The following is a 14,689-nucleotide window of genomic DNA, read 5'->3' on the forward strand; positions in this document are numbered from 1 at the left end:
GACCTGGATAAAGCTTGGCCCATCTTAGTACAGTCATTAGTAAGTCATTGAAAATTAATTTGGATCTTCTCTGGACTCTTGGAAAATGGCAAAATGGGCTTACACTCATTACATGCAAGGAAATTCCTTAAAGTCATCCTTCCCAATCTGTCTCCCTCCCTCCCTTTCTCACACTATGTTGCACAACAGATGCTTCCAACTCCCATTTTCTCTCTCAAAACTTCCCCAAACTCTCTCAAATGCAGCCATTGGTGGTTCTACTCCCCACTAAACGTCCATTTTCCCGAGTAACTCACTTTGCCTTTCACTGTAAATTGGGCCTCCAGTCCTTCATGTCTCTTCCTCCTCCATTACCCCTGACTTAAGCTGGGGACTCTGACCAAAGACAGGCTTCTCTGTATGCACAAGAGGAAGAAGAGAATGTGTGAATATTACAGGTTTTTTTTCATGGCTCAATTACAGTGTTTTTAATATTCCAGGCTCTTTATAGATATTATTTCTGACACTTCAACATAGTATGATAACACCTGAGGGAGAGTAGAGTTTTTTCCTCCTTAGCTCTTTCTTACCTTTCTCTTCCTTTGACTGATTATACAGGATACAGAGAGTTTTAAAAAAATATAATAATGCCATAAGTCAACAGAAGGGTTTGTGTTTCCTACAGATGTCTCCCCCTCTGACAGTGTACACAGCCCCTCCCAGGTGGAGCATGGATCTGAGAGGAGAACAGAGAAACAGGAAAATGACAGAGAAGCACGTAGAGATAATGAAGAATGCCAAAGCTATTGAGAGCTCTTCTGAGTGGACTACGTAAAGACGGGATCAGTCTTGGCTTTCTCAGGTTATAGCTCACAGTGACTCAATGAGAAGAATAAGGAAATGCTTTCCACATCCTCTATACATGTGTGATCTTCTAATAAACACATTTACCTTCTAGCTATGACCTACATGCCCTCCCACATGTTCTAGGCATAACCAAGTGATTACATTCCATTTTTCAGACGAGAAAAACTGAGGCTAAAAGAAGCTGAGTAATTTGCCCCAGTTTCCATACCTAGAAAGTGGAGAAGCTCAGGATTCAAATGCGGGTGTGACAAACTTGAAAGCATTTGCTTTCCTTACAGCACCACACTGCTGTGGGACGGGTGAAGGAGGATTGATAAGTGGCATTACAGATGGACTATGAAGGTGAACAGACTTCCCATAAAGGAGCTGAGATGGAAGGACATTTCAAACAGAGGGAACAGCCTGAGTAAAAAGAAAGGCAATGCGGTCAGGTGCGGCAGCATAGACCACGTGTAGTAGAAGGGAAACCAGGCTGGAAAGGTGTATCGGAGCTGGAGGCAAAGGGCCTTGAATATCAAGGGAAGAAATTTTACTTTATTCTGCAGGCAAACCTTTTTGAACAAGGGAGTAACACGAGCATTGATGAAAGGCAAAGCTTTAAATAGTGAAGGCCTAATAATAATAGTAATTCACTGGGGAGGGATTGTCAACTCAAACAGCATTCAAAGATTTTAACTCGAATAGTATCTTTAACATTAAGTACACTTGGACGAACTTGGGTCTGTATTCAAATTTAATAATATAGTTGAATTTCATATACTTTTCATTGTTGTTGTGTGGAGACTTAAGAATTTCAACAAGGGAGAGAGACACAGAAACCCAATTCACAAACCCAAGTGTCTGTTCTTTGGGTGGGCATATTCCTAGACTGGAGATGGAGGCATAGAGCTTTCATTTTTGAAGACAATAGCCAGTGTGATCATCCAACTATATTAACCAATATATTAACCAACTATATTATTATATATATATAACGTTCCATCCAAAAACAGCAGAATACACATTCTTCTCAAGTGCACATGGAACATGCTCAAGGATAGAGCATATGTTGGGAAACACGGCAAGCCTCAACAAATTTAAGAAGACTGAAATCATATCAAGCATTCTTTCTCACTGTAACACCATGAAACTAGAAATCAGCTACAAGAAAAAAGCTGGGAAAGTGACAAATATGTGGAGACTAAACAGCATGCTACTGAAAAACCAATGGATCCTTGAAGAAATCAAAGGAGAAATTAAAAAATATCTGGAGACAAGTGAAATCACCATAGACAAGAGAAAATACACCATACTAACTCATATGGGATGCAGCAAAAGTGTTCCTAAGGGGAAAATCATAGCAATACAGGCCCACCTTAACAAACAAGAAAAATCTCAAATAAGCAATCTTAAACTACACCTAACAGAATTAGAAAAGGAACAAACAAAGCCCAAAGTCAGCAGAAGGAGAGAAATAATAAAAACGAGAGCAGAAATAAATGAAACCAAAACCAAAAAAATGGCAGGAAGGATCAATGAAACTAAGTGCTAGTTCTTTGAGAATATAAACAAAATCGACAAACCCTCAGCCAGACTCAGTAAGAAAAAGAGAGAAGTCTCAAATACATAAAATTATAAATTAAAGAGGAGAAATTACAACAGATACCACAGAAATACAAAGGATTATAAGAAAATACTATGAAAAACTTTATGCCAATAAATTGGACAATCTAGAAGAAATGGACAAATTCTTAGGCATATACAACATCCCAGAACTGAATCAAGAAGAAAAAGAGAAGCTGAATAGACCAATCATAAGTAAAGAGGTTGAAACAGTAATCAAAAACCTCCCCAGAAATAAAAGCCTAGGACCAGTTGGCTTCTCTGGAGAATTCTACCAAACATTCAAAGAAGATTTAATACCTATCCTTCTCAAACTATTCCAAAAAACTTAAGAAGATGGAACATTTCTTAACACATTTTACAAGGCCAACATCACCCTGATCCGAAAGCCAGACAAGGACAATACCAAGAGGGAAAATTACAGGCCAATATCACTGAGGAACATAGATGAAAAATCCTCAACAAAATATTGGCAAACTGAATACATCAATATATTAAAAGGATCATTCACCATGATCAAGTGGGATTTATACCAGGAACACTGGCGTGGTTCAACATCCACAAGTCAATCAATGTAATACACCATATTAACAAAATGAGGAATAAAACCCACATGATCATCTCAATAGACACAGAGAAAGAATTTGACAAGATCTAAATCCATTTATGATAAAAACTCTCAATAAAATGGGTACAGAAGGAATGTACCTCAACATAATAAAGGCCATATATGACAAACCTACAGCCAACATCATACTCAATGGGGAAAAACTGAAAGCCATTGCTGTGAGAACAGGAACAAGACAAGGGCACCCACTCTTGCCACTCTTATTCAATGCAGTACTGGAGGTTTTGGCCAGAGAAATTAGGCAAGAAAAAGGAATAAAAGGAATCCAAATAGGCAATGAAGTGAAACTCCCACTGTTTGCAGATCACATGATTTTACATATAGAAAACCCTAAAGAATCCATTGGAAGTCTGTTAAAAATAATCAACAACTACAGCAAAGTTTCAGGGTACAAAATCAAATTACAGAAATCAGTTGCATTTCTACACCCTAATAATGAACATAAAAGAAAGACAACTCAAGAATACAATCCCATTTACAATTGGGACAAAAGAATAAAATATCTAGCAATAAATTTAACCAAGGAGGTGAAAGATCTACACAATGAAAACTGTATGACATTATTGAAAGAAATTGATGATGACATGAAGAAATGGAAGGATATTCCATGCACACGGATTGGAAGAATAAACATAGTTAAAATATCTATACTACCTAAAGCAATCTACAGATTCAATGCAATGCCAATCAGAATGCCAATGACGTTCTTCACGGAAATAGAACAAAGAATCCTAAAATTCATACGGGGCAACAAAAAAGCAATCCTGAGAAAAAAGAACAAAGCTGGAGGCATGACAATCCCTGTCTTCAAAATATGCTACAAAGCTATCGTAATCAGAACAGCATGGTACTGGTACAAAAACAGACACACAGATCAATGGAACAGAACTGAAAGCCCTGAAATAAAACCACACATCTACAGACAGGTAATCTTTGACAAAGGAGCTAAGAACATACAATGGAGAAAGGAAAGTTTCTTCAATAAATGGTGTTGAGAAAACTGGACAGCCACATGCGAAGGAAGGAAAGTAGATCGTTATCTCTCACCATACACAAAGATTAACTCAAAATGGATCAAAGACTTGAAGGTAAGATGTGAAACCTTAAAACTCCTAGAAGAAAATAGAGGCAGTACACTTTTGACATCAGTCTTAGAAGGATGTTTTCAAATACCATGTCTACTCGGGCAAGGGAAACAAAAGAAAAAATAAACAAGTGGGACCATCAGACTAAAGAGCTGCAAGGCAAAGGAAACCAGGATCAAAACGAAAAGACAACCCACCAACTGGGAGAAAATATTGGCAAATCATATATCTGACAAGGGGTTAATCTCCAAAATATTTAAAGAACTCATACAACTCAGCAACAATAAAAAAAAACAACCCAATCAAAAAATGGGCAGAGGATATGAACAGACGTTTTTCCAAAGAAGATATACAGATGGCCAATAAGCACGTGCAAAGATGTTCAGCATTGCTAATCATCAGCGAAATGCAAATCGAAACTACAATTTGATATCACCTTACACCTGTTAGAATGGTTATAATTACCAAGACAAAAACCAACAAATGTTGGAGAAGATGTGGGGAAAAGGGAACCTTCATACACTGCTGGTGGGAATGCAAATTGGTGCAGTCACTATGGAAGAAAGCATGGAGAGTTCTCAAAAAATTAAAAATAGAAATACCATATGACCCAGCTATCCCACTACTGCATATTTATCCAAAGAACTTGAAATCAACTATTTAGAGACTTATGCACCCCTATGTACATTGCAACATTATTCTTAATAGTCAAGACGTGGAAGCAGCCCAAGTGCCCATCGACTGATGAACAGATAAAGGTGTGGTGTAATATATACACACACACACACACACACAATGGAATATTACTCAGCCATAAAAAAGGACAAAATCATCCCATTTGCAACAACATGGATGGAACTCGAGGGTATTATGTTAAGCGAAATAAGCCAGACAAAGACAAACACTGTACAATTTCACTCATATGTGGAAGATAAAGGAACACATGGATAAAGAGAACAGATTAATGGTTACCAGAGGGGAAGGGGGTTTAGGGATAGGCATAAGGGGTAAAAGGGCACATATATATGGTGACTGACAAATAATAATATACACCTGAAATTTCACAGTGTTATAAACTATTATGACCTCCGTGAAATAAAATGAAATAAAATAAAAAAAGAATTTGAGGGTCTGGCGCCATGGCCCAGTGGTTAAATTCATTCACTCCGCTCGGTGGCCCGGGGTTTCACCAGTTTGGATCCCAGGCGTGGATGCGGCACTGCTCATCAGGTCATGCTGAGGCAGCGTCCCACATCCCACAACCAGAGACACTCACAACTAGAATATACAACTATGTATTGGGGAGCCTTGGGGAGAAGGAAAAAAAAAGAATTTGAGTTATGAAAACCAAGTAAGCACTCACTTTAACAAACCCCTGGTTCAATAGTGTTAATGGACAACGGCAGTGGAAGTTACCAAGTTAAATGAGCCAGAAAGGAAAATTCCCGATGTTCATGAGAGCTTCAGCTGAATCAGTGCATTTTTGTTTCACTATAATTCTCCTCTTGTTCCATCCCTACTGAGGTGACTCACAAGCTACAAAAGTTCTTGGCCAATTACGTCAGGTTGGCTTTTGTTAGCCCTGAAAGAGAACACCTTTAATTTAACAAAAGTCAGCTTTATCGCAGTATAATCTACGTATACTAAAATTCACCAGTTTAAAATGTACAGTTTGATAAGTTTTGACAAATATATAGTCATGTGACAGTCACTACAATCAGGACAGAGAACATTTTCGTTTCTCCGAAAAGTTTCCTTGTGCCTTTTTGGAGTTAATCCCCTTCCCTGTCTCCCAGCCCCTGGAAATCACTCATCTGTTTTCTGTCACTATGGTTTTGCTTTTTCTAGAATTTCATATAAATGGAATCAAATAAGTGGTAGCCTTTTGTGTCTGACTTCTTTCACTTACAATGCTTTTGAGATCACCCATGTTGTATGTATCAACAGTTGTTCCTTTTTATTTCTAAGTAGTATTCCATTGTATTTATAAATCGCTATTTGCTTATCTATTGACCTTTTAATGGACGTTTGGATTGTTTCCAGTTTTTGCCTATTATGAATAAAGCTGCTATGAACATTCAGACATAGGTGTTTGTGTGCACATCTGTTTTCATTTCTTTTGAGTAAATACCTAGAATGTATTTACAATACACTGTAAATATGTTGAATTGAATTGTAAGTGTATGTTTAACTTTAACTCCTCAACTCTTTCCAGAGTGGCTGCATCATTTTGCATTAGTGAGATCAACGGCAAAAGTTTCAGTTCCATATCCTCATCTACACTTGGTGTTGTCAAATCTTAAATTTGTAGCCATTTTAGTATGTGTTTAGTGATAGCGTATTGTTATTTTGATTTACATGTCCCTAATCACCAATACAATTGTTCACATTTCAGTGTTTTATCCTCTTTGGTGAAGTGTCCTTTTAACTCTTTTGCCCATTTAAAAAAGTGGATTATTTTTCTGAATACCAATCCTTTGTCAAAATATTTTTCTCTCAATCTGTGGTTTACCCTCTCATTTTCTTAAGAATGTCTTTCAAAGAGCTAAAGTTTCAAACTTTGATGAAGTGCCATTTATAAACTTTCCATTTGTGTCCTATCAAAGAAATTTTTGCCTAACCCAAAGTCACAAAGATTTCTTTTTATGTCTTCTGCAAGTTTTATAATTTTAGCTCTTATGTTTAGGTCTGTGATGCATTTTGAATGACCTTTTTTTCATGGTGTGAGGTAAAGGTTAAAGTTCATCTTTTTCCCGTATGGATATCCAATTTCTCCAGCACCATTTGTTGAAAAGATTGTCCTTTCACCATCAAATTACTGTATTATTTTGCTAGGGCTACCACAACAAAGTGCCACGGACGGGTGGATTTAGCAGCAGAAATTCATTTTCTCACAGTTCTGGAGGCTAGAAGCCCTAAATCAAGGTGTCAGCAGAGCCATGATCCCTGTGAAGACTTTATAGAAGAATCTCTCCTTGCTTCTTTTAGCTGCTGGTGGCCCCAGGCATTCTTTGACTTGGGGTTGAATGAATGAGTGAATGAGTTTCTACTGACCATATGACTTAAATCTAATTGTTGACACATGCAGATAGACGCAGGCACAGTACTGCTCTTGAAAGCATTGTTTTATACAGGGAAAACTGGGGGTATGGTGGGGAGAAATCTCTATCAATAGAGGATTGGCTAAGTAAATTATAGTACATTTACACAAAGTCACCCTATACAGTCATAAGAGATGGTGATGTAGATTTGTATTTATTGAAATGACAAGTTATCCAGGATATCATGTAAAGCAACAAATGACCAAATCCCAAAGCACAACTGATTGAATGGGACCCATCTTCATGGTGTAAAATTGTATTCACATATTTTACATGTATCTATGTAAAGCTAGGTATCTAGAAATTATCAAAATATTAGCAGTGATTTCATCTAGGTGGTGAGATTTCAAGTAATTTTTTCTTGGTAGTTTTTGTATTCTTTAGGTATTTTATGGTAAGAACGTAATAATTTTATTTTGGCAGTTACATATAAGTTGTCCCGTCAGGGGAAACTCATTCATTCATTCATTCAATACTAATTGAACTTCTACTGTGTTCCAGGCACCTCTAGACCCCATAGCGTGCAATCATATTTCTTTCTTATGTGTTATATGTAGCCTTATTCCAGAACTATTTGAAGCTGACCACATCATCTACTTCTCACTTGGAGATAAAAATGACTTGATGAAACAAGATACAGTTTGCATGGCATGACCCAGAATGCCTGGCACTTGGGGGTTTTGCTGAATGTTAATTGGCTCCCTTCTCCTCTTGAGAGTGCCATTTTTGCTACACCTACAGTTAACTAACACTGTATCACAATGAAATGCAACAAGTAGGAGTGAGGATTTATTATTACTAACCATCACTATTGAACCAATGCCTCTTGACGCTTCTGCTGCTGTATCAGATGCTCTTTGAAAGTTGAGGCCAGTAGCAGATGTTCAGTGAATATGAGTAAACTTGACTTTCCTTTGCAGCTTTCTGAATACACAGTCAAAATAGATGTTTTCCAGTGAGGAATCCTGGAGACCACAGGAGGTACAGCATTTAGAACAACGGGCCCCATTCCAAGTGCTAATGTCTCCTCTCAGCTGTAACAGTGCTTCTCAAAATTTTCCCCAGGGGAGTGAATTGTACCGAGAGGAGCTGGTGGTATAGTGTTACACAGTTATTAAAATCATAAAATGTAGGGGCTGGCCCCGTGGCCGAGTGGTTAAGTTCGCGCGCTCCGCTGCAGGCGGCCCAGTGTTTTGTTGGTCCGAATCCTGGGCGCGGACGTGGCACTGCTCATCAAACCACGCTGAGGCAGCGTCCCACGTGCCACAACTAGAAGGACCCACAACGCTGAGGCAGCGTCCCACATGCCACAACTAGAAGGACCCACAATGAAGAATATACAACTACATACCAGGGGGGTTTGGGGAGAAAAAGGAAAAAAAATAAAATCTTTAAAAAAAAATTAAAAAAAATAAATAAAAAATAAATAAAATCATAAAATGTCCTTTAAGTCATCTATATTTGAATTTTGCATCCTATTCCACAATGTCTTTTTTATACAGTTTTAAAATAGCGTCTTTCTTTAACAAAAAATGTTTTTCTCTTCTAAGTAAAAGTGACACTCGAGGAAGGCAGATCTCGTTTATTGGGAGCTTTGTATTCTCCCTTGTATACCCCAGGTTTCTGGGAACCCCAATTTGAAAAATGCAGGCCCTACTATTTTTGCTCTTATCCACGCTTAAATGAGGACACTATTCTTCCACTTTGCTTTTCAATAGCTTGAAACTACAATACAGAGCAGGGGCCGCAAGCTGCAGTGCTGATAGCCAGGCGGCCACCGTATTAGGATTTCTGCTGCACAAGGAATAGAAATTTACTTGAGCTACATAAGTGGAGAAACAAACCAACAAACCAACAAACCTGGAGGCAGACTTCCTCATAGGGATATGGGGAGTTTCAGAGACCAGAGAACAGGAGATAAAAGGCTGTCTGGATTCAGTCTCTGCACATTTCCTTCTCTCTCCACAGATCGGCTCCCCACGATTCTCTGTGCACATGAGGAGAAACATGGCTGCCTTCAGCCCTGAACTTACAGATGTGTAAGAGATTGACACACAGTCAGTCTCTTGGTCCCACATCCCATGGCATACTCTGGTTGCTTCATCTGCTATGTCCAGGAAAACGGTGTTTGCAGAACAAATATGACATCCCAGGGCCCATCCCTGCCAAGAGGAGTTCCTTCCTAGAGAACAAGGAAGTGTAAATTAGGCTGACACTCCAAAGGGCAAAACTAGTGGCAACGGCCTATCTGGCTCTTAATGGAATGCGGCTCTAAGTGCACAGCAGAGAGAACCAGAGATAACTGAAGGATCTTTTAGTACACCACTTTGAAGAAAATGGTGCAGTCAAACCCGTTTGTAGATGCCTACAGTTTGTGGAAACATGAATGGCTATGACCGACCTGTTAACAAACTACAAACTTTCAATATCTCAACAAAGTCCAAATTCCTGACTCTTTGTATTATCCCTCCTGAATATTTCGTCTAGATTTTTAAAATTTAGATGCAATTTAGTCCTGTTAAAAAAAATTCAGGCAAGTCCTAATGAGAGCTCCCAGGGAAATCTGGAGGAGTAATTTAAAAATACCTAATATTTTACACAAAGAGAATATATGTATCAGACAGCAACTATGGTCCCACTTTTGGTTTGTCATGTAGTATACCAGGCGCTGCTTCATCTATCATTCCACATCTAGTATATAAGTGGTCGAACAAAAAATGGGCAAACATTACCAGAAGTTATCTCCCTCTTTAAAATCCTTTGGTGGTAGGGCTGGCCCCATGGCCGAGTGGTTGAGTTCGTGCCCTCGGCTTCGGCAGCCCAGGGTTTCGCCGGTTTGGATCCTGGGCACGGATGTGGCACTGCTCATCAGGCCATGCTGAGGCAGCATCCCACATGCCACAACTAGAAGGACCCACAGCTAGAATATACAACTATGTACTGGGGGGATTAGGGGAGAAAAAGCAGAAAAAAAATCCTTCAGTGGTTCCAAACTCCTTTATATGGCACATTAAACCCTTCTTGACATTACCTCCTGTCTCCACATATCCACCCCCGCCCCCCGACTAACTGTTTTCAAACAGTAAGTCATAGCCTATTAGTGGGGTTGTAAAATCACTTTAGTGGATTGTCACCAGTATTTTCAAAGTGTGGAGGATAATAAAATAGTATTGCTCCTTGTAGGACTGGCAAACGTTGACTCTTGTTTTTGAGTCCACTCAAACATCATTTCTGTTGTGAAAACTTTGCTCATCTCTAGGTTATCAGCAAGTGGGCACACAAACCTCTTTCATGGTCTCAGTCTATAAGCTTCGGAAAGGAATGCCTGTGCCTTACTTATTTTTAGGTCTTCAGTGTTTAGCATAGCAACCAATAAGAGCTTACTAAATATTTGTTACTGAAGCTCTAAGCTCGATGAGCTGTTTACTTTTCTTAAACATTTGAAGCCCTGAAAAAGTCTCTTAAAACCAAAGATTAAAACATATTCTGCTAAAACTTGCTATTATACCTTACTGTACTCACTGCAATTATGTTCATTTTACATTAAAGTAAAAAAAAAAAATAGCAATTCATCTCCAAGAAAGCAGTTTAAAATTGCTGTTTTTATTATTTTTATTTGCTACCAATATTTTTATTGTAAGAAATACAAAAGGTATGACAAATATACAAACCATTTTCTCTTTTTGCTTCAATTTAGCTTGTGCATAAGTGAAAACAATGAACTGGACGTGACATTTCAACACCAATTCTTAAAAAACAATGAATTCCATTATCTGACAATAAATACCTAAATTTGCATTCTAGCACCCAGTAAGACATCCAGTTTCCAAAGGATTATTGAGCTGTAACCCTCTGAATTTTCTGACATGTTCTCTTTGCCATTGCAACAGAGTCACCATTGGCAGTTCTCTCTCCAAAGAAGTCTCAGCAAGGCACACGCCAGAATGGCTACCTCGGGCCCCAGAGACCCTGGGTCACAAAGCCCCCCTTACTTGAGCTACTTTTTAAAACAGATTGCTAGTGATGGGGTATTTAATGTAAGTTTCGGTAGTCATTATATTACATGCTTTACACGACACAAACACCTACTTTTCTATTTTCTGCGTCAGGTGGGAAGAGCCTACATAAACTGACCTGTATTTTCATCCACCTAAAGGGAAGGAAGCAAGATCGTTCAGCTCAGGGCACTATGAAAAGGGTAACTTTACAGGTAAGCCTTCTTTCTTTTCTTTTCTTTTTTTTTTTTCTTTCTCAGGAGGGCTTTGTGTATGGAATGGAGAGATGGTCGTTAGAGTGAGACGGTCCTTCCCATTCTGCTGTCTACACCCGAGGCCATTTTTCTTTGAGGGCTAAATGATCGGGATATGTAGGAAGGTCCCTGCTTTCAGAGAGGCGCACTGCGCCCACACTTGGGGAGAGCACAGGGTTTATGTACCCTGTGAGGAAGGACACCCAGGTGAACCTGACAGGCCAGTGTGGTAACTCTCCATCTTGTGTACAGAGAAAAGAGCAGAAGCAGTATCTAACACCAAGCCATCTGCCAACATTCTTGTAAGACTGTTCCAGGCAGTGAATTTCCACATTGTTTCTTTGACCTGCTGAACCCAAAGCACCAAAACAGAGCATTCTGTAGCAATATGAGCAAACGGAATGAAAGTAATTTTGCACCTTTAAGGAACATGCACCCTTATAAATCTGTACCCTGATATTAAAATAGCAGAATGAGTTTCAAGTATGAAGAAATACAGTAAAAGTATAGCCTGTAGATGAATAGAAAACAGCAGCCTGGAACATGGTTTATATTCTTCATTAGTTTTTCTCTTTGTACACAGCCAAAACTGAATGCTCTGTAGAATGACTTGGTTTAAAAATCAAGATACAGATGAAGATGCTAGAGGGCATTTGTGATTGAATGTTGTGAGTGTATTCTGTGCCAAGCACCAGGAATCTTCTCTTGATGACTGTGGCCAGCCAAAAGTCAAGTAGGGGTAGTGGCTAAGCCTGAGTAGGCACACCTGTGATGCCCAAAGCATCTCTCCTCATGTCCCTGACGCCCAAGGAGCGGCAGAGGAGGATGGAGAGTGCCATGTGGACAGGTCAGAGTGAGGGTAGGGAGCACTTCAGAGGGAGGGAGGAAGGGATGCAGGGGACAGGTGAGTACTGGTTATCCTGGGCTGGTTCACATAGCCTGGATTAGTGGCTGACATGCACATGTACAATCTCTATACCTCCAGAACTGTGATTTCAAACACAGAAACCCACAAGTCAAATATTCAAATTAAGATTTTTTTCCTACTTTTAAAACATTTTCTAAGTTAAAAAAAAAAAAAAGCTCACTGGGTGTGACAGCCTTGCTGAAGCCTAGAAGAAAGTTTTAACTAGGCCCTATGGGAACGCAGAAACAGAAATACATTTTACAGTGAAAACGTGCTTTTACACATCTCAAAAATGACAATCCTATAAAATCCTCTAGTTCTAATCTGCACTTTACGGGAACTGATATTGTGCTTTTCTTAACACATACTGCTCTTCTATACCAAACACTTGCTGTTTAACCCTCAGATCAAAACCTAAAATACCAGAAATGCAACAAGCTTTTGAGGTGTTGGGGACTGTTAGTTGTTAAAATCCCATTGTTGACTATTGTACACGCAATCCTTGTTTTTATTACCAGACTGTATTGCTTCTGTACAAAACCAAGTTGCTTGAAGCACAGAAACTTGGACTTCTCCATCTAACACGTTCTGGAAGCCTCAAGGCACAAGCTGACAGTTCTGCTTCTACAGGAAACTCTCACACTGCTCTCCTGTCAACAGGACCACCTATTGCTGCCACTGCACACAACACCTCCAAGGGCACTAAAGCACTCAGGAGAACCACTTCTCAAGGCCAGACCAGAGGCTCCGCCCAGGCACCTGTCTCTGCCTGGCCTCTACTCTAGTGGCCATCTGGTAGAGTTCCTAAATTAAGGCAGTATCTGATGCTTTTTTATCTGTAGTTTTTATTTTTGCTGTATTTTAACACTATACTACATGCATATTTGACAAAAGAACAACTACAAAATACTTTGCTTTAATTCCTTTACATAATGATAAAACACCTAAACACAAAAACACTACATCTATAGACTTAAATTCTACTAATCACGTTAAACTGCATGCAGCTTATTTGGGGGCTTAGTCTAATTTTAATTTTCTTAGCTCCATCAAGATCATGATAATGAATGTTAAATTCAAGTCCTAATGCGGTTTGCCTTCAGTTGCACTTTCACAGGACTAGTGTGCTTCAGAAATAAATAATATACATGAATAATAATAGAAATAATTTATGCAAATGTAGAACAATTGAAATAGACATTCCCCACCTTGTTAAGTGCTCATCCTAGGGGTAGTTGATGCTATTGATTTCATGTACTAACTAATACATTTATTACTGGTCATAGGAAAATAAATGAACACAAAGTAAGTGAGGAAATATGATATTCACGTGTACATTGTTGCAAACACAGGACCAAAATGAGAAGATATATAACACACTTGGGGGCTTCAAGAAATGTATTACGGCTGGGATCTATTTTCATTATTCAGAGACTTCAAAGTTGCTGGTGATCACAGAAATATTGCTAGCTAGTACATATTATTGCATTTCATAAAACTTAAGATTAGAAACTTTCAAGTAAGGGCAAAGGGTATCTTCAGGACTGTAACCTAAGCACATCAATGGAATTTGGATAGAAACCACAGAGAGTTAGAAATTAAGTGTGTGGTCTATGCTTGCTGATTAGTGCTACAGTCATAGTTCTTGGTAGCAACACATACTGTTATGTGCCCTCTTTAAAAAAACCTACATTTGACAATCCAGACTACTAAAATAGAGAAGGGGTTGATTATCTGCTTGAAGAAACAACTCACACAAAAGCTTCCTCTAAATAGGAAAATTCCGTACTACGTGAGATAATTTGCTTACATACCTTTAATTACTTGACAAAGAAAAACGAGAAGGAAGAAATTAGAAACTAAAGAATTAGGAGCTTTTGCCACTGAGGATGAAGCAGAAAATAAAATTTCCAAACAAAAATTTCCAGGCATATTTTTTGCCATCATATATGTAGAATGATAGAAAATAAAAAAATAAAAACATCTTCCCTGTAATTATACATCTTCTCTTAAGAAAAAAAAAAAAGCTGAGCTTAGAGCTTGAGAGATGCCTGGTAGACAGCTTCATACAGAGCAGCATCTCTTTATACCCGAATTTTCGGAGAATTGTGTTGTACTTATTTATGCACAGAAAACATCTGTTTGCTTCTAAGGACATTTTACTTCCTAAGATTGCAGAACAGATGTCTCTGAGACAGCAGCAGGGCACATAGACCTCGGACAGTACCCCCCCGGGTCTGTACATCATTTCAGGCACTAACAGGCGATCGG

This window comes from Equus quagga, chromosome 8 (genome assembly GCF_021613505.1).
Source record: "Equus quagga isolate Etosha38 chromosome 8, UCLA_HA_Equagga_1.0, whole genome shotgun sequence".
Lineage (NCBI taxonomy): Eukaryota > Metazoa > Chordata > Mammalia > Perissodactyla > Equidae > Equus > Equus quagga.